Source organism: Triticum aestivum, chromosome 7A (genome assembly GCF_018294505.1).
Source record: "Triticum aestivum cultivar Chinese Spring chromosome 7A, IWGSC CS RefSeq v2.1, whole genome shotgun sequence".
NCBI lineage: Eukaryota > Viridiplantae > Streptophyta > Magnoliopsida > Poales > Poaceae > Triticum > Triticum aestivum.
In genome coordinates, this window is record NC_057812.1 from 604,357,071 (window position 1) to 604,379,266 (window position 22,196).

At 42.2% G+C, this 22,196-nt stretch overlaps 1 pseudogene; it reads left to right on the top strand.

The window, feature by feature from the left end:
• Window positions 1-18,308: 18,308 nt before the first annotated feature.
• Window positions 18,309-21,095, top strand: LOC123153550 (uncharacterized; annotated as a pseudogene).
• Window positions 21,096-22,196: the final 1,101 nt, after the last annotated feature.

Here is a 22,196-nt window from a genome sequence, read left to right on the forward strand (position 1 = left end):
CATTGGTCTTTATTACTGAGGTGGTAGGACTGCTGGATGTCCCACGCTTTCGGCGAAAGGAGGTATACTACTACTAGATTACAATTTTCTCCATTCTTACAGCGGAGGCGTGCAAGAGCAGTGAAAACACACAGGCTCAGTGATTACATGGCCCACCTCACACTATCACCGTGCGACACCTAACTCTTTACATAGTACTCCCTCCGTTCCTAAATATTACTAGATGAGTCCCCACGCGTTGGCGCGGAACAGTGGTATATCTCTCTGCGCAAAATTATCGATTTCATAGAAAAAAATAACTCTATAACCGCATGACAAATGTGGTAGCCAAACTAAATAAACTCCCATCATCATTTAGATCATTCCACATAAGGAAAAAAGATCAGCCAACTCCAGCAGTGGCGGAGCTACAATGAATTTTCTGGGCGGGCCAAGCCAAAGGCCACCTGAAACTTTACCCTTGTAGACCAATTTTACCCTTATACTTTAGTGTTTTGGGCTCATGCTGGGCGGGCTATGGCACTGTTTTGTTCGTACGTAGCTCCGCCAGTGCAACTCCTACTACATAATGGGATTATATTTTTCTTTTTGACATGTTAATGGGACTTAAAGCTCACTTACATGCATGTTACCGCTGCATGCTTGCATGCAGACATGTTGATGTGATTTAAAACCCACTCACATGCATGTGGCACGGTATTTCTGCATGCTTGCATGTGGCTTAGTGCGGAGCCTCTCAACGTCAAGATCAGACGGCTATTATGGACTGATTTACTTCATCTAACGGCTAAATCAATTTTGATGACGTGGCTCAAGGAGAGGATAGAGAATTCCTAGTAGTGGGGGCTAGCTATTACTAGTAGATATAAGTCTTTGTAGAGATTCCACTACATACGGAACAAAATGAATGAATCTACACTTAAAATGCATCTATATACATCCACATGTGGTTCATGGTGAAATCTCTACAAAGACTTATATTTAGGAACGGAGGAAGTACTAGTATAGTATGTACTGTAATTTATCAGTGAGATAAATTTGTACAATGCTATGAAGCTTCCAGCTTCTGTTACATGTATCTTGCGTCCAAGGTTGCCCGTTGCAACATTTCATCAAATACAAAGCAGACTAACATGCATGCTATTGCATCTCAATGATTAACAGATCATAGCAAATATGTACTCCCTCCGTTCCAAAATAAGTTTCTCAACTTTGTGCAAACTTTAGTACAAAGTTGTACTACTACTAAAGTTGACACTTATTTTGGAACAGAGGCAGCTAAAGAAAAAAAAGAACCATGCAGTCCCTAGCCCTTGAACCGTGAACCCTGACCAGGCTTCAATTTGCTGGCAACGTTCGAGCTTCCCAATAAATGAAGTTTGCAACCTTTTGACCATCGGATCATTTTGTGCAGTTTCACCAAAATCGAGATGAGCATCCCTGTGGCAAAGAAATTGAACAAGCGTGACTGGAATAAGATTACTGGCACTAGTTGATGAGACATAAACTCATCACAAATACAGTACGTAGAAGCCAGTAGTGGTATGTGCGGGGCAAAGAAGTAGAGAAATATCCACAGGGAGTGATGTGGGCAGCTGGAGTAGTGGTGCAAGCTGGCTGTAAAGGGAGTTGTACCTGAGGGACGTAGCTCAACCTTGAGGAGGGCGGCGGGAGGCGGCAACTTCCCACGTCACGGCAGTGAGCAAGGGATGAAGGCAACCTCACTGGCTTTGTGAGAGAGAACGGCGGGGACCCCTGATCGGGACGTGCCGACAGTGGGTTTTCACCGTCGGTGACGGCCACCGCATCTACACTAAGCATCCACCCCTTCCCCAAGCAGACGTGATCCGCCGGGATGTTAGAGATGTGTCCGCAGCCGTTTTGTGCGAGAGAGTGTGAAGAGAGCAACCCCAACAAGCAACTGTGTAGGCTAGCCCGTCCTGACTATGTACTCCTTTTCTCTCCATATGAACCTATCATATTGCATACGTGCCATAAAGAAAACAAAACTTTATTTATAAATGACGCGGCACCTACTACTCGTTCTCCTATAACCTTGCACTTGGCATCTCCAAAATATTGACCTTGCGATTGGCTCTTCGCCTCTTCGAGAAGTCGAGCAATAATGGTAGTGCAGTATATATCGTTCTGGCTATATGAGACCGAATGAATTGCTGCATGTCCACCACGTGGGCGAGGGCCGAGGGGCGAGGGAGAGTGCTACATACAGAGCAAAATGAGTGAATCTACACTCTAAAATACGTCTATATACATCAGTGTTTGGAGTATGTACTAGTAGTTCATATTGAAATCTACTAAAGGACATATATATTCCAAACAATATGATATAATCTCTATAACCAAGGTAGTAGGGACGAGGAGTAAACGGAGGGAGTAGTAAATTTTTCTCCTCGTCCTGCGAGCCATCGAGCGCATGGGCGAGGGAGCGGGCGTAAGGCGTAGTAAGTAAGCTTCACCTCATCCTGCGAGCCACCGCGCCCGTGGGCGGGGGAGACGGCATACTAAGCAAGCTTCTCCTCCTTTTGCGAGTTGACGGGACAAATCAAAAGTACTCAAGTGTATAGAGCCTTGCCTCTAAGGTAGGCCCCACATGGTTTGCCTCTTTTTTTAACATAACACGTCAAGTCGCAATTTGTTTGTTCACCCGTGGTAGACGATCCTCCCTCCACCAAGTGGACACGTGCCAAATTACCACGTGGGCTGCTTTTTTCGTACAGAAATGAGCTCCACCGTGTACCCGCGCGGGTGTGGTTGGGAAAGAGACAGGAGTACGTGCGCCGTGCATGCACCTCTTCTCTTCGTGCACGCCCCCCACCTACGTGGGTGTGTGTGAGAGATACAAACCGCGTTCGTGAGTGTTTTTTGTTTTGGGGTGGGGGTTGATTTCGTGAATTATTTGTGGGAATATGTGTCGATGACATCTCAAACAAAATTTTGCATGCAATGTGTGTGAAATGGAGGCCTATCCATATCATACATAGAGGGCCGGGAATCCACGAGAAGAGAGGGAGGGGTCATAGCTATCGATAGAGTCGAAGAGAGGATCAAGTGGGTGGGTGCGAGATCGATGAAGAGAGCCATCGAAATTATGTGTGTGTGTGTACAAGTCAAAGATATAGGGCAACTGGCCTACCGGAACATTAGAGGTCACACATCAAGTTTGTGTGTGGCAGGGAGACATGACTAGAGCGCTCGATGTATCGGTGTGTGTGTGGGGGGGGGGGAGGGGGTGGTGGGAGGGGTAGGCAGAGGCCTAACTATAGAGGTAGAATGACTCGTATATGTGTTGAGAAGGAGAGACCCAGCTATGTCTTGAGGGAGATCGATCGACATCCATACATAACTGAAGGACGAGAAATATGATGGGAGAGAGAGAGGAGAGAGAGAGGGAGGGTGAGGGAGGGAGAGGGGTAGAGTGCTGGATGGGTGATGGAGTTGCTTCTCAAAGATGGTGGGAGAGGCCTACTAGACAAACTGAGGGTGGAACTGCAATGTTATCAATAAGAGTGGGGATGTGTTTCTGTGTGTGCCTGTGCGTGATAGATCTATCGGGACGCATCCATGGATGATGAAGGGGAACCATGTGTTTGGTAAGCAAACCTAACTAGATCGGTATATCCATTGTTATTTGTCGGAGGAAGGGAGAGCCACAACTAATGAGGTAGATCGATTGACGTGTGGGTAAAAACGAGTTATAAGGACCTAGCTAGCTATATGTATAGCGAGAGATCGGTCGGCGTACGTCCATTTGTTAGAGGCAAATAAGGCCCAGCGAGACAGATAGACAGAGAGAATGGAGCTAGGAGGTGGTGTGAGAGGCCCAACTACTAGCTAGATAGGGGGAGGAGTGTGCGGTTGTGAGAGCGATGAAAAGAGGGGCGAGAGTTTACACGTCTGTCTGACCGTATGAGAGACATGAGGCAAGGACACATAAAGGAGGAGATTGAAGGTGTGTTTGTATGTTGTAGGCAGGCATCGCTGGAGAGGTTTATCGATTGGTGTGTGTCGGAAAGGAGTTGTGGAGACTCTGGGAGAATGACCTAAAGAAAAAAATGAATGTGCCCGGTGGATAGAATGCCGAGGGAGGGGGAGGGCAAGGAGGGCGTGTGCATGCACGAGAGAAAGTTAGTGGTAGCTACAAAGGTTAGAGGATTGTGTGGGTGTAAGAGACTAACAAAGATCATAATTTGATATGAAATCAGATTCATATATTTGAATAGGAGATCATAGTGTTTTAAACATTGCATGCATGAATATAGCGGTGATACACGTGCTGTGCACATGTTATACCATAATGTGATAATGCATGGTGTTTGCAACTCACAGCTAAATGCCGAACAATCTAAACCATACTATACATCAAACAATCTCACATTTTATTTGAATTTGTGATAATGTGTGGCGTTTGCAGCTTACAACTAAATATCAAACAATCTAAACAATACTATATATCGAACATCCTCACATTTTATTTGAATTTGTGGTAATCTGTGGTGTTTGCAACTCACATCTAAATACTTGTAGGCGTAGGGGGCGGGGCACCATACATAATGTGATAAACACATTATACATATGAGACATGGTTTAGATTATGAAGATCTAGCTAGAGCTAGAAATGTAATGTGATTTGAAATCAAAATAAAGTGGATTCAAAAAATCTAGTTCGAGTTCATATAGTACACAAAGTTCATATGTAACTCGAGACTAATCATGTGGTGTGCTGTGAAGATAATACACAAACGATGGTTTAACTTGACAATAATAATGATTGTAGATCTTATTAAAATAGAGAAACGAATTCAAATGCTTTGACTTCACAACAATCATTACTGTAGACCTTATTCAAATAGAGAAACGAATTCAAATTTAGTTCATATTGAAGCGGTAGTATATACGTTTGGAATGCACTAAAACGTTCATTTGAGTAGTAGGTTGCATGCATTATACACGTAGCAAAATATTTTAATTGAACATAACATGAATTCAAAGTTTTGAATGACATTTGTAGGGCACATTGATTTGGTACAGTACACGTTAGGCTTGTCCGGAAATTTCAACCCGCGCCTTGTTAGCCCGAAATATTTAAGATATATCTTTGTCTCGTTGTGCTCCGACAACTCCCTCCATCTCAACCCGCGCCTTGCTATTCCGAAATTACAACGCGCACGAAAACTCCCACCTCCCGTGAAATCCCGACACGTGAAATGCCCGTGGTACCCCTGAACCGAAAGAACCACCTCAAATCGGTGGGGGTACTTTCTAACTTACCCCACATTTCGGACAAGCACGTCTCTAAGCCATGGTTACCCGCTGCCATCCCATCCACCAACCCATTCGTACACCGAGGCCGCGAAAACCCGCGACGAAACCCCACACCTTGCTCCGTCCGCCGCCCAGCCGGAGCCTCTTCCCCGATGACGTCGTCCACAGCAACACCTCGACGTCCCTCATCCACCGTACCGGAGGAGGATCCATCGTCGATCTCGTCGTCCAGCCGGTTCAGCCACCCCGTCCTCCACCTCCAAGGAGCTGCCCAGATGTTCCCCTCGTCTTTCGTGCCACCTCCATTCCCACACTGCCGTCTTCACCTGAACCACCAGAAGAGCATCATCATCACCGTTTCCTCGGATGAAGCTGCGGCCTAATTGGTGCCACCAAAGAGGGTGTACACTAATCGCTGCATTTTCTTCTTGATTCGATCTCACGATGCTGCCGGCGCTCGGTCCCGAGCCGACACGGAGCGGCTCCATCCACGGCGGCGTCGCCAGCCACTTCCTCCACGGCGTTGCTCCCTCGGCGGCGACATCCACATCAGTAGGACCTGCTGCTGCTTTAGCTCTCGCTCGCGCTGCTGCTTTGCTCTTGCTCTCGCTCCCCTACCTGGTCTGCTCTTGCTCGCGCTGCTGCTCTCGCTCTTGCTCGCGCTGTTGCTCTCGCTGTTGCTCTCGCTCTTGCTCGCGCTGCTGCTCTCGCTCTTGCTCTTGCTTGCGATGCTGCTCTGATTTAGCTACCCTTCACTCCGATGCCGCCAGGGTGAAGGAAGAACCAGCCGCAGTGGGGAGGGGGGCTCGCCGGAGAGGTACCCCACTATCTATCTTAGGGTTCAGGATGGGGGTGGTGGTCGCCGGCGGTGGCGAGGCATTGGTGGGGCGGTGGCGTGGGGATCGCCGGAGAAAAAACTCGGCACAGGGGGGCCTAGAGGGATGGCCGGGGCGGCGGCGGACCGGCGGTGGGGAGTGTTTTTGAGGCGGACGGGGCGGTGCACTGCGGGCGGCGGGGGGCTGCTGTTTGGCCGGCTCAGGGGGGGTGGAGGTTGAAGATGAACTGTAGGCCCTTGATTTCGTATCCAACGGCTGCAAAATCGACTGACCAGAGATGAAAAAGTCAGTCGACCTACGTGTAACCTCACCTTGCTAGTGCGTTGAGTTTCGACAACAAAATTCAGTTTCGACAGTTAAGTTCAGTTTCGACAGTTAAGTTTAGTTTCGACAGTTAAGTTCAGTTTCGACAGTTAAGTTCAGAGATGAGCGGCTGATGTATTTTACATCTAGCACTTTGTGGTTATGTATTTTATGTCATGTATTGGAGATGCTATTAGAATTCCACTCAGGTTAACGTTGTTCGTTGTCTCTCTTGTCCCGCTTCAGCCTCGGCGTCGTATAACTCACCGGAGCTGCTCCAACGACGAAACCCTCCATCACAGCGGAGCAGTACCTCAGGCTCCATCTCCAGACGCCTAAGATCTTCTTCCCCTCCTCCGATAGCCAAGTCAGCCGGAGCATCCTCACCGGCCAACCCAATCACGCTAAGATCGACATGGCTTCGCCAAAGAGGTTGTACACTTGTTGCATCTCTTTTTTACTCTAGATGTTATATATATTGTCCACTGAGCACACGGATTTGTTCCTTTAGTGTCTCCTTGAAAGAAAAAACGTAGGAATTTTAATTTTCACTTGTCCTCCTTTTCAAATTCCTATTCATGAAGCACAACACTAAGAGATAGTAGCATAATAGTATTATAACTGTACATTTTCTTGTGGTTTGACTTAATCTCACCATGCTTCTTTGCATCCTGTGATCTTCTAATTGTTGTGAATCAAACACCCAGATTGGCAGAAATCCTGTGTTTTTAAATTCTCTGTTTTGCACGTGCATTCCTATCCTATTCATGTCTATTTCCTATCCCTGCATTGTTGGAATCCTCCAATTCAAACGAGCCCTTACATAATTACTTCTCTTACAGATAGTTGTCAAAGAAAACCTTGCCTGGTTTGTCCCGCTCCTGCTGCGCCGTCGTCCACCCCAGCTCAGCTGCTCCAATGACAGAAGGGTCCAGTACAGTAGGGATCCGGCCTCCAGACTGTCTTTCGCCGCCTCAGATCTTCTTCCCCGCTGCTGGCAGCCATGAAAACTGCACTACCATCATAAACCGAGCAGATGACCTCGAGGAGGTCGCACTCTTTTGTGTCTGCTTATGTTATGCATCGCTTAATATTACATGCTACTTTATCGTCCTGTTCACCGATTAGACTCTGAGTCAGATCCAAACTAATGGTCAAACTTGAGTTTTTAAATGGTTGTGGGGTACATATCGGGGCCGCTATCAATAATATCTATCTACTATCTGGTTAATCTCCGGTGTCTACTATGAGTTTCATGTTGGGTGGGAAACAAACAGTAAAGAAGCCATTATCTGTATTTTTTAACTGAAGCCATTATCTGTCTGCTATTATTGGTTTTGGGTCTGTCCACAGGTTGCTACCATCACTCTGGATTTCTGCATGCACTCCTTACATAATCTGACTATGTTTTATTCCTATGCATGACAGTTATTGTAAACAATGGAACTGAACATGTAGAGCAAAAGAAACGAGCCTTGTGTGGCAATAAAATTTCATGCAGATGTCGCTCCATGGTAGGCGCAAAGGCAGCCCCCCTCCACACATTTCGGATTGTAATCGAGAGGAAGATATCTGTTCTGAGGGGGATTCAGAAGGAGAAGACAACTCCTATTTACCCCCTGAGGTCTTCGCTCTAACTTGGCATGCTGATGTTGGTTATATCATGCATATGGTGTCTTGAATTACTTACTTTATACATCAAATATGTCATCTTCTTAGTTTAGACATCCTTTGTGCGAATGCCATCTGTTTAGTTTATTCATCATTTATGTGAATTATGCAACGCCATCTTGTTTAGCCAGGCATCATATATGTGAATTTTGCAATGCCATCCTGCTTAGCCAGTCATCTTATATGTAAATTATATCAGGCCATCCTTTTTTTTCCGTTACATATTACATTTGTCAACAATGTTATTACATTCAACTGCTCTTCGTGTGCATCAGCCATTTGACATGGTGATGGCAAATTCTGGAGTGAAAACAAGGTCTTCAGAGCAGACTATGCTATCTGACAAAGCACATATCTCGCTGGTTATGGATAGCTCCTCAGAGGAGGATTCAGAGACAGATGACCAGTCCTATTCCCCCCCGAGGTGTATGCTCTAACTTGGCAGGGTTATGTTGCTCATATCGTGCGTATGGTGTCTCGCATTGCTATGTCATTTGATTAGTTTAGACATGCTTTGTGTGAATCCCACCTGTTCAGTGTCTAATTACCATATATATGAATTATGCATTGCCATCTTGTTGCGAGACATTATATATGTGAATTATATAATGCTATCTTGTTGCAAAGGCATTATATATGTGAATTATGCAATGCCATGCTGTTTAGCCAATCATCATGTATGTGAATTATATCATGCTATAATTTTTTTGTATTACGTGTTCCATTTGGTGACAACATTTGTATATTCAACTACTCTTCCTGTGCATCATCCATTTGAAGCGGTGATGGAAGTATCTGGAGTGAAAACAAGGTATTCAGAGCAGACAATGCTACCTGCTGAAGCAGACATCTTGCTGGTTATAGAGAGCTCCTCAGAGGAGGATTCAGAGACTGATGACCAGTCCTATTTCCCCCCTAAGGTCTATGCTCAAACTTGGCAGGGTTATATTACCCATGTCATGCATGTTGTCTTGCATTGCTTAGTTTTTACATCATATATGGATAGGCATCTGCTTACTTGTTTACTATATAAATCATATATTTGAATTATATCATGCCATCATGTTTACATAGTACATACACATCATCTATCTGAATTATGGCATGGCAACCCATTTAATAAAGACATCATATAGTTATATCATCTCATCTTGTTTAGTGTTTACAGTCATCATATTTTGAATTATGGCATTCTATCCGTGAATGTATGTGAATTATGGCATGCCAACCTATTTAATAAACACATTATATAGTTATGTCATGTCATCCTGTTTACATAGTCTCATATTTTGAACTATGTCTTTCCATCTTTTTTAGTTAGCCATCATAATGTGAAATTGTGTCAAGCTATCATGTTTAGTTAGCCATCATATATGTGAAATTGTGTCATGCTGTCCTGTTTCGTTAGACAACATAAATATGAATTATTTCATGCCCTCTTTTATTCCCCACTATCCATTGCACCCGTCTATCATACAATGTCTATACTTTCAATTACTTTTCTTGTTTATCAGCCATTTGAATTGGAGAGCGTGATGGAAGTATCTAAGGGAGTAACAACACGGTCTTCAGAAAAGATAGTGCTACCAGTTGATGCAGATAGAACCACAGTTGTACTTGCCCAAGGACCAGATCCACCACACATAACCCAGACTCTCGCAGATTGTACCCCTACCCAGTTGGACAGAGAACTAGCTACACCCCTTCTAACCCCAACCCTGGCAGATAGTAACCCAGTTCTAGTTGACACAGCACCGTCTCCACCACAGAGCACCCAAACACGAGCAGTTAGTAAGGGAACTGTAGTGCCCAAAGCACGAGGACCACCACTCCGAATCCCAACTCGCTTAAAGGAGAAGAAGATTTGTTCTCAGGTCAGGTTCTGTAGCTATGGTTCATACTCCTTTGCTCTTGCATGACTATATTTACTCATACCAACTATTTTCAAATTTGATGGATGGAATTGAAACTCCAATGGTGCAACAGGTATATTTTAAACCTGTTTCTTTAACTGGTTTGCTGTTGTAACCTGCTCTATGTTGATTTCAGTTTCAATTGAATAAACAATTATGTTCTCATGTCATGCACATTACAAGTGTTGTTATTGCTCTATAGTTACCCGCACTTATATTCTATCTATTCTGCTTTGTATTGAACAAATGTTATTTGAACTATGTCTCTATCTTGATTTGGCAACAAAAACTAGAATGATATAGACCATAAAGTTACCATGGTACATAGATATATGTTTGTTTCATGCTGTTATCCTGTCCACTTTACTACTGAACTCATTTACCAAAATGAGTTTCATATACAACATGGTAAACATGTGATGTGTCTCCTTGTTTCTCTTTTAGAATGCAAACAAAATATTGGAGAACAGTACTGCATTATCCAATGGTAAAGGAAGTAATGCAGATAAGGTTCAAGATAGTGAGACATCCCTGTTGGTCTCCAAGAAAGCTGATAAAAACTATCTTGACGACAGTGAGGGAACCCAAAAGTCCTGTCTTGATGTAGTGTTCGAGTTACTGGCCACTACTGCTGGCACAAGCTCTTCGAACTCGCTGCCTGAATCAGTTCATCTTCTTGAGTCTCAACTTCAAGTTGAAAGGCATCGATCAGATGTGCTGCGACAGGAAGCTGAAGGACTGAGGAAGTCCCTGCAGAATTCAGATGCATATTTTTTGGTGCAACAACAAGCGCTGGAGGATTTAAGCGCCAAACAAGAGAAAGTTAATAAGCTTGCTAAGCATCTTGCCAGCATTATGGGTACCCAGGATATTGTTTCTTGAGATCTTCTGAAGTGGTTTCAGTTCTGGATTTGTTTTGCTGCGGTGTTTATTTGCGCTGGTCGCCAACTTTGACAACAAGTGTATATGATATGCTGCTTTGTTCCCTATATTTGCACTGGTGGCGAACTTTGATGCCCAGTGGATGTAATATGTGTAATAGCCGTGATAGCCTAGCGTTAGTTGCTTGCTTATTTATTTCCTTGTTATCTTGTTTATTTGTTTGCTTGTACTCATTGCAGTTCTTTTTCCGCGGTTAGCTAGTGGCTGCAATAACCTATTCTTTAAAACTAGGCCAAAATAACCATGGGCTAATATTTACTGTAGTGACACTTGGCCTCCTACTGGCCGTAGAAACATTGGGCCTTCTATGGGCCATAGAAACAATGGGCCTTCAACGGGCCATAGAAACAATGGGCCTTCTGCGGGCCGTATTATCAATGGGCCTTATACGGGTCGTATAATCGATTGGCCAAACATGGGCCAAACAGACCGCATTATGGCCGTAAACGGGCTAGAGTTGGAATCGTCCGTTCATGGGCCGACCATAACGGGCCATCATTAATAGTCCGTATTTGAGGACACTATGAAATCGGCCCAACGTATTAACGGACCACAAACGGGCCGACTGTAACCACAGGCTGAATTTGGCCCACAAGCAGAAAATGACAGTAATGGGCCGTAAGTAAACGAATGCTGGAAATGAGCCCAAGAATAAATGGGCTATGAGAAGGCCGAAAGATAACATGGGCTGGAAACGGCCCAACGGAATAACGGCCCGTTAATGGGTATAAAGTGATACACTGTTCATTACGGGACAGTTTGACCATAGGCCGTTAATGGGTGTAAAGTGATACACTGTTCATTACGGGCCAGTTTCACCATGGGCCGTTAGTAGGCCAAGAATTACATAGGGCCTCATATGGGCCGAAAGACGTCATGGGCCATACATGGGCCTTAAGTGAAAATGGGCTGGAATCATATTGGATGGCCCAGATGACGCTACTGGGCCTAATTCGGATAGGGTGTAACGGGCCTTGGGTTAGCGGGCTGTAAATGGGCTATATTCGAACAAGCCATTAATAGGCTTTCCATGGGCCGGCCCGCTAGCTTTTGACCAAGTCAAACGGGCCGGCCTTTTCACAGGAATGGGCCTCTGTTGGGCTGTGCCACGTGTCGACGTATCATAGGCGCCTTCCGTCCAATGAGTGGTTGACATCTGTCCCAACGATGAGACGACACATGTTTCCTCCAGCCAATGATGATTTTACACGTGGAAAATCCCCATTGTTCGGGGCTGTTAACGGGTTATCGGATCCAAAACCCGACCTGATAGCTTAACGGCGTTCCATTACGGTGGATGCCACGTGTCGGTCACCCTTGAGGAAAGCACTACTGTGACGCGCGATCTATCGTCATGGAAGTGGACACTTCCATGATGATAATTTTGGTAATGTCATGGAACACTTCTACGACAGCACAGGTATGACTATCTTGATTCTGTCATAAATTTGTCATGGATGTACATGCATGACAAAAAAGCAACCTACTGTGACAAACACGTATCATCACGGAAGTGCATTTTTTGTAGTGGTGTGCGCTTTGGTCTCTGGTTACCCCAGAGGTGCAGCTGGCGCGGTTTGGCTTTGCTCTTGTTTGCTGAATCGACTCTGCCGGCCTCGCCTGACCAGTAGAGGATGCTTCTTTTAGAATCCTTGCTTTGTACGTTGGCTTGGTCTTCTTGATCCGCTCCTTGATTTCATGAAGAGCGGTTGCTCTGGATTGGCCTTGCATTACACGTTGGTGCTCGACACATGATTGTCAGCATGCCTGTGTATGGGTCCGGTAAACAAATGCAAATGTTTGTTGCACCGACATATTATGACCTGATAATTCCGTATGTTTTTCAGTTCTATCTAGTCTAGGGCCTTTGTTCTTCGAACGAAGGAGCACCAGGCTCCCAAGGTCATCACTAGTTCCCGCTCTCTTCAAAAGAAAGATTAACACTTTGGTTTTCAGGATTCCTTTTACCAGGCTTCTTTGATTCAACCCAATTTTGCAGGATTTATTTTGGAGGATTTGAGTCCTTAGAAAAAAACGTGTGTAGTTTGTTTGATTTTCATCGCGTGACTTGAATTCATGGAAAACTTCCATAAGGATTTATTTTCACTCTATTTGGAGGAAAATTTTCATCCACTTGTACAATTCTTCTATTTTCCCTAGTTTTCAAACACTCATTGGTACTGAAGTTTTTGCATCTTATAAGATGAATTGTAATCCTTATGATTTTTTCTTTATTTTTGTAATTTATATGTCAAAATTAGTTTTGGATTTTTTTCTCAAAGGATCCCTTTACGCTAGGGGCTTCTTTGATTCAACCGATTTCCGTAGGATTTTTTGGGGAGGATTTTAATCTTAAGACAAATTTCCTGTCTAGTTAGTTTGATTTGCATTGTAGTATTTGAACTCAGTAAAATTTCATAAGGATTTCTATGCACACTATTTTGTAGGAAAAATTTGATCGACTGACACAATGTGAAAGATAGAGAAGAGGTGTCTAGAGGAGGGGGGATTAGACCCTTAACAAGTAAAAGTAGCATTTCTTAAGTTTCTTCAAGTTAAGGTTGACTTTAGCACATGTTAAAGGGCACACAATACATTTTACACAAGAATAGCAAGAGTATAGGTAGCGGAAAGAGTAAAGCATGCAAGTGCAAGATTGTAAAAGAGATGGGAATTGGAATGAGCAAAAACAATGGAGACGTGGAGATTTTTGGTATAGTTCCGATAGGTGATGCTATCGTACGTCCACGTTAATGGAGACTTCAACCCACGGAGGGTAACGGTTGCACGAGTCCACGGAGGGCTCCACCCACGAAGGGTCCACGAAGAAGCAACCTTGTCTATTCCACCATGGCTTACATCCGCGAAGGACTAGCCTCACTCGGGCAGATCTTCAAGAAGTAGGCGATCTCCTTGCCCTTACAAACTCCTTGGTTCAACTCCACATGATCTTGGAGGCTCCCAAGTGACACCTAACCAATATAGAAGACACCACTCTCCAAAAGGTAATAGATGTTGTGTTGGTGATGAACTCCTTGCTCTTGTGCTTCAGATGATAGTATCCTCAACACTCAATCTCTCTCTCACAGATTTGGCTTTGGTATAAGAAGGATTGGAATGGAAAGCAACTTGAAGAGGCTAGAAATCATGGTTCAAATGGTAAGAATGGAATCTATTGATCTCAACACATGAGCAGGTGGTTCTTTCTCAGAAAATGAAAGATGGAAGTTGTGGTTCGTTCTGATGGCTCTCTTAATGAGTAAGAGGGGGCGGAGGGGTATAAATAACCTCCACACGAAATCCAACGGTTACACACTTTTGACCAAACTCGGTGGCACCGACTGACTGACTTGTGTCAAAAGATATGAACGTTGGGGGTCTCGATGGGACCGACTAGATCATCTTGGTGAGACCGAAGTGCAATGGCAACAGCTGAACCATGTTTCGATAATTCCGATCAGTTTCACCCGGTGATTTCGAGATGAAGTGATTTCATCACAGAAACTTTGTTAGGCCATCTTGGTGGGACCGAGAGTTGTTTCAGTTATACCAAAAAACTAGGGTTTTGGCTGTGGTAGTAGTAGGATCATCTCGGTGGATCCAGAATGGATATATCGGTGGGACCGAAATGATGAATTGGGGTTTTGGACAGATGTGTTTTGGGAAAGTGATTGAGGGGTTTTGGAGCAATATCACCGAGCACTTGAGCAACAACCTCATCCCCTTTCAATAGTATTAGCTTTCCTAAGGGACTCAATGTATCTTGGATCACTAAACCAAAAATGTAGACTCTTGGGATAGCAAATTCTTGTCCTTCACATTTTGAAGGGGTTCCACAACTTCTTGTCCTTGCCACGCCACCACTGGAATTATCTGAAATATTCTAATAGAAATATTAGTCCAATAATATGTATGTTGACATTGATTACCAAAACACCCAAGGGAGCAAATGTGCTTTCACAATGCTTCTATTTCTTCCTGTGTTTTCACCGACCCGTTGGTAGTGAACTTTCTAGATCCCATAAGATTCATGAATATGTGATGTTCTTCCTAAAAAAAGTGTGATGTTTCCTTCATGTGTTTTTCATGTTCCCGTATTTTAGAAATAATGCAAATCTTGTGCAGCTTTGTATCATATCCAAACGGTGTACCAATTATCTTACGATTTTCTTTCTTTTCATTTATTTGTTCATTGTTGCTTATATTTTGAAATATTCTAAATATATTAAAGGACTTTGCTAGTGAAGTGTTAATCATGCATTTGAAAATGTTAAACATGTATAGAAAATTGTTAATCATGTGTACAGAAAATGTTTGTGACATTTAAAAATGTCACGTGTTTAAAAAAATGTATGTGACATTTTAAAGATTAATTTTAAAATGAAAAAATGATGTAACTCATGAACAAATGTTTCATACATTCATAAAACTGTGAATTACATTTTAGAAAATGTTCGCAACTTCGAAAATTGTGTTTGTGACATTTTTAAAAAAATATATACAATGAAAATATGTTTGCATAATATATATATATATATATATACATATATATATAATTTAGAAAAAATACGTGACTTTAAAGAAAAATTCTAGGGATTAAAAAAATGTTTGTGACATTTAAAATTGTTTATACAAGTAAACAAATGTTCATGTAGGTTAAAAAAGGTTTATTTCCATTAAAAAAGTTTGTGACATTTTAAAGAAATGTTCACGTGTTTCCAAAAATGTCCTTGAAATTTTAAATGTAAAAAATGCTCATGTTGTTAGAAAATTGTTTACTGCAATTAAAAAAGTACAAGATGTATTTGAAAAATGTTACAGTGTATTCAAAATATATATTTTTTTAAAAAATGCATCATGTATTTGAGAAATGTCTAACGTGTATCTAAAAAGTATTTCACATGTGCGCTAAAAATGAATATTGTGTAGCAAGAAAAGGTAGACATGTGTTAAAAAACAAAATCAATAAAAACCATAAAAAACCAAAACAAACAAAACCATGAAAGGAACAATGAAAGCCAAAGTATGACAGAGAAAGAAAAACCCCAAAGAAAACAAGAGAAAAAACAAAGAAAACCAAAATATAACAAATTAAAAGTAAAAAAGCAAGGAAAACAGATAAAAAACAAAGAAAATCAAAGTATAACGAAGGAGAAAAAGAAAAAAACAAATGAAAAACAAAGAAAACCAAAGTACAATGAAGAAAATTAATAAAAACCAAATAATAACGATGAAAAAACAAAGAAAAACAAAAAAAAGATATGAAAAAGAATAAGAAAATATAGAAGAGCGTACCAACACAACGACAACAAAGGCATCGGCGCTAATGAGTCGACCCAATTCGATCGCCCATAGGTGATACCTTATAGGAATCCATACGAGGGGGACATATATAGCCGCGTGGCATTGAGGGAAGTACGGGCGCTATGGTAGGGGAACGTGCTACAGAACAGAAAAAATATGCTACACGATCACACCCAGGAACACTATGAAGATGGCGGTAATTAGGACTAGAACCCGTTAAGCGTGTGACCCCACACGCTTGGAAATAAGTGGTCATAACCTGGAACACCTTTCGGTCAATAGTTAACATCGAGATCTAGACACCTTTATTAACTCCCCCATATTCACAAATTCTCGAATGTACCTTTATTTATGATTACCATTGCGTTTGCTTCGAGATACATTTACAAAACGCAGGGTGAGATAATTGGAATAATCGTGATCAACTCCTTGATCACTATACCTGTCATCCTCGTTACCAGTTTCGTTCTCTTTACTCATGTTAGTGTTCTGGTATCCCGTTGTCACCATCACAAGTGTCTAGCCAGACGATAATGATACCAAAACATCGAGTGGCCCCAGAGAGTATCTCTCTATCGTGAGAGGAGAAAATCCCAGTCTCGAACTACCAATACCAAGACATATGTTTCTGCTATACCCAAAGTCACCTTTATTCACATCTAGTTACGGAGTGACATCCGGTAACCCCAAAGTAACCATCTGGTATGTTGGCATATGATATTCTCATGGTCTAAGTAACTGATAAATCATGAACAAGTTATATGAAAATACTGACAACATAACTACAATAATATATCTCAGTAATTCATAAGTTGGGTCTATCCAACACCACTGTTCTGCCAACAATGTGTTCTCATTATTGATAGCATCCTTGTTACAATAACAATACTCATAATCAGTAAACCAAGATCATCATCGATACATGAGCTAGCAAGACTAGGGATCATCTTGGTGTTTATGTTTCCACACATGCAATTGAGTTTTCCTTTGAATATCATATCCAAGAATCAATGCAATTATAGCATAGAAATATAAACTTAATTATGAACATGGAAATAGCATAATAACATTTATTATTTCCTCTAGGGCATATGTCCAATAGTCTTCCACTTGCACTAGCGTCAATAATCTAGTTGCATAAGTTCTCTAACACCAATGGCATTCCCGTGTTGCTTATGATTTTCTTGTGGTATAGACTTCGTCAATGGATCTGACATCTTCGGGTCCGTGTGTATCTTGCATAGATCTGTATCTCCACGCTCCACAAAATTCATAATTTATGTGGAATCAACTTTGTATAAGTTTGAACTCTTGGTAGGACCTTGGCTTCTTGGCCTGGGCTATGGCATCACTACTCTTAATAGTGCTCCATCGGTACAAGCACAGTTGAAACCGTACCAAGCTCGGTGACGAACTTATTTAGTTCAAATTCCCTCCATTGTCTCTTCCAAAGCGGCCATATACTTAGCCTATGTTGTAAAATCCGCCTTAGTTCTCTACTTTAGAACAATTCCATCTTATCGTGTCACTGTTCTGTGTATTCACAAAACCTTGATTGAAACTGAAGATCATCTGGACCAATGGTGAAGTTTGCATGAGTGTAACTCCTTACAATGAGCATGCATCAATGTAAAACTTTACAACGAAGCTCTTCAACATGTCTATTTACGATAAATATGTCCTTAAAACGTCTCAAGAACTTAAGGATATTTTCCGCCGCTGTAGTCCATTTGATCAACACCTTGATCATTTTGGTATCTTGCACTAACACTGAGAGAACGACACATATCTAGTTGTGTACATAGCATGGCTTATATGATAAAATCATACACAAATTTATATAGAATCTCACTCATATATTCTTGCTCATCAGTCCTCTTAGGATACTGACTCTTGCTCAAAACTTTTCATGTGACCTCGGCAAGAACACTTCTTGGTGTATACTGAACCATTTTGTATCTTGTCAATATTTCCATGTGACCTCGGCAAGAACACTTGTCGTTTTCATACTAACCTTTTAGTACTCCATCAATATATGTTGAGGTTGTTCAGGGGGATGGCTGCTATGGAGATGGCGATGTGTGACCTCGTGTGTTGCTCTTCTGGTGTTGGGCCTTTTATAAAGATTGTTTAGGTGGAACCGACACACAGTTGGTAGCTAGTCCATACGAATGGCAATGGTCATATGGAACACCATCTTTCGTGATGGTCCAGGAGCGTGTTTGAGGAAAAAACACGCATACTATACAAGTATCAAGTTCATCTATTTCGGCGTTGTTATGCTAAAGTGCTAAAATTTCTGGATTACACTCACATTCTATATTGTGATGTGTGTTCTTTTCTGTATTGTGATGTAGAAACACTGGCTGCCAGCGCAGAAGTTATCTCATGATGAAGAGGGTTCTCAACATTATGCCAGCATGAATGATTATTTGAGATGATTGAATCATCATACAAGGAAACCAATGCTAAATCCAATAATCGTCCGACAACAACCCAAACGTAGTTCAGACATGGGGTTGCCGCTGCTATCTGGGATAAGTACCCCAGCATGGTGTGGCCACATGTGGACGGAAGTTTGATATCTCCTTTTTATTTATCCGGTATTGGAACAAGAAAGGGTATCCCACACCTATTTCTCCAGAGGTGACCCTGAGTATCGAACCCACAAGAGGAAGATTCCCTTGAAGGAATGGTCTCTAGCAAGCTTTTGCCAAAGTGTCAAATATAGCTTTTGTCCGGATCAGCAAACAAATTGTTATTCAACACTTATAATAAAAAGAAGGTAAGGGGATGAGGTCTTAATGCTTACAACCATGTATTGGTGTTGGGATAAAACATGATATTAGATTGTGCTTGGGAAGTCACCCATCAAGAGGTACTTGCTTCGTATGGGAGTGGGGGATGTGTCCAAATAACAACTAGACCAACACTAGTCCTGCATCAAGAATCAGTTGTCCTACTGAAGGCCCTATCTGTCTCACGGGGTTGCCCCGATAATTAAGATAATAGTATCAGACAAAAGCATTGGACGTTTAATGACTACACCTCATGAATCCCCAAGGATGTGATCCATGTTACCCTACTAAACCTTACTATCGCAGGTGTTCGGTATAACACTTCATGGTCCCATTGCTCCTAGCCTCACCGATGCTCAATTTCCATGATCCTAGGTACCTACGGGGATGAAGATCGCAGACAAGACAAGAGATACTTCACGAAAAAAATATTTCACACATAGGAGACATTGTGCCAAAGACTTCCATTGATCCCTTCATCAAATACCCAGGGTTGCAAGGCTCATGCCTCACCCCATACCTTACCGAACTACTCACACATGGAGATCATACTGCAAGAAGAAAACATTGAAGAACACATCTTGGGATTGATTGATTGCAATATGTCTTACAATGGATGCCTTGTACGATGCACAATTACAAGTATGAACTAGATGAGATAGCACTATGGTGGTGGGGATAGCTATGGAGGTGAAAATGGTGGCGGCTATGGTTTGTGGATGACGATCATGATGAACATGTTCTGGCTGTGCTCGACGCTCCTCTATCTCTTGTTATGTTGACATTTTGACAGGGTCCCCTTTATAAAAGTTGTTTAGGTGGACGACCTGCCTCGGTTTCCACGCCAAAAGACCGCTCATGTGAGCACGTGCGGTCGCATGGAATGCCGTCTTTGGCTCTGGCGGCCTTTTGACGCCTCCTGGTGACTTATTTCTTCTCCATTTCCCTTCCTATCCCCCACACGATTTCTTCCCTTTTTAGCCCATTTCTTGTGGAAAAAATATCAAAGAGAGGATTTGTGGAATCCTTTGCATTCATTAGTCATTATGGTAATATCAGAGCGCATATTTCTCTTTTAATGAAATCATTCTGTTTAGACAAGGTTGGAATGAGTGTAAAAATATCACTCATCAAAGTTCAACTACCTCTGCTATGTGGTACAATTACCCCGGAAATCCGTGGGGACAAGTGGGGGAGAGTTCGGCCGGAGCACGAGTTTCTAAGACTAATGCAAGCCCACATCCAATTTTTATACATGGTACCAAGTCCATCTGGGGTCGGTACAAGGAGATCCCATGGTACTATAATGAGAACCTGTCATACAAACGCGAGGTGCTACCTACAAAGGACAAAGCACTTAATTTTCATCAAACCGGGGAGGGAGAAAACCAGTCTTATTGAAGCAACGGACAAGATTGTCATCAACCTAGAGAGCGATGATATGCATAAAGACACCATGACGACATGCAAGCTGCAATTACTCCGTAGAAAGACACAATGGACAAGGTGGACACCACAATTACTCTGCCGAAAGACACCATGGATGGGGCGCATGCCACAGTTACTCCGCGTGAAGTAAATGAGGTGTCTACTGTAGCCATGAGTGATGGTTATATGATGGATCTAGCAGGTAGTGCCCTGCTTGACGGTATAGAAAACTACGACCCCACTGGAGAGAATGTGCAGTCTAAGCCTTTCAATGACTGGGATTGGGAAGAGGTGTGGAAATTCTAGACGAACCAGATGGGATGGGGGAGGAGTAGCAACTCCTTGAACTAGTGGATCTGCTCCAGGTAGATGGCTTTTCACCAGAGGAGCTGCTCTAGGAAGATGAAGCCTGGAACTAGGCACTTTATTAGGCAAACCCGGTAAACGTCGTCGAGGACGCACCCATGTCTTAAGAACCTGCCGCTGGAGACACCCCGGTGTATGATCCCGCGAACTAGTTTGATGTCATCGACAATGTGTTCTGGATCTTGAGCCCCCATTTTGCAGGCAATGACTACGACATGCCTTTCTTGGCCCGCCGGAAGAGGGGTAACTGAAGAACTATTTTTATCTTAATAATAATAAGACTAGTGAACAATATAAGCAATAAGGGTTCTTGACGAGAAATACCTGGGAGATATATGGGAGTGCTGCTGATGCTCGAACATGTTTCCGGTGCTATATGCCAGTTGGTTAAACCCATTCACTAAGTGGTCGTGTTATGACACATATAAGCTTCCACACTTTTACAAATTATATCTTTCTCTGTGATGCATCATGACCTAATAATTCTGTATGTTTGTTAGTTCTATCTATCTACGGTTTTTGTTCTTCGAACGATGAAGCACCAACCTCCCAAGTTCATCACTTGTTCTCTCTCTCTATCTGCAAAACAAAGAACTACTAACATTTTCAAGATTCCTTTTGCCAGGATCCTTTGATTCAACCCAATTTCACAGGTTTATATTGGAGGATTTGAGTCCTTAGAACATGTGTAGTTTGTTTGATTTCAATCGCGTGATTTGAATTCATAGAAAATTTCCGTAAGGTTTATTTGCACTCGGTTTGGAGGAAAGTGTTCATCCACTTGTACAACTCTTCTATTTTCCCTGGTTTTCAAACACTCATTGGTACTGAAGTTTTTACATCTTATAAGATGACTTGGAATCCTTATGATTTTTTTCTTTGTTTGCTTTGATTTATATGTCAAAATCATTTTAGGATTTTTCTCGAAGGATCCCTTTACACCAGGCTTCCTCGATTCAACCGATTTCCGTAGGATTTTTTGGGAGAATTTGAATCTTAAAAAAATCATGTTTAATATGTTAGATTTGCATTGCATGATTTGGACTCGTAGAAAAATTCCATAAGTATTTCTTTACACACTATTTTATAGGAAAAAATTCATCTAGTAACACAATGCTTCTGTTTCTTCGAGTGGTCTTCACAGACCCATTGGTAGTGAACTTTTTAGATCCTATAAGATTCATGAATACGTGTATGTTCTACCTCAAAAAAAGTGTGATATTCCCTTTATGCGTTTTTCATGTTCCTGTATTGTAGAAATAATGTAAATCTTGTGCAACTTTGTATCAGATCCAAATGGTATACCTATTACGTATGGGTATTTATTTATATTTTCTAATATTCTAAATATA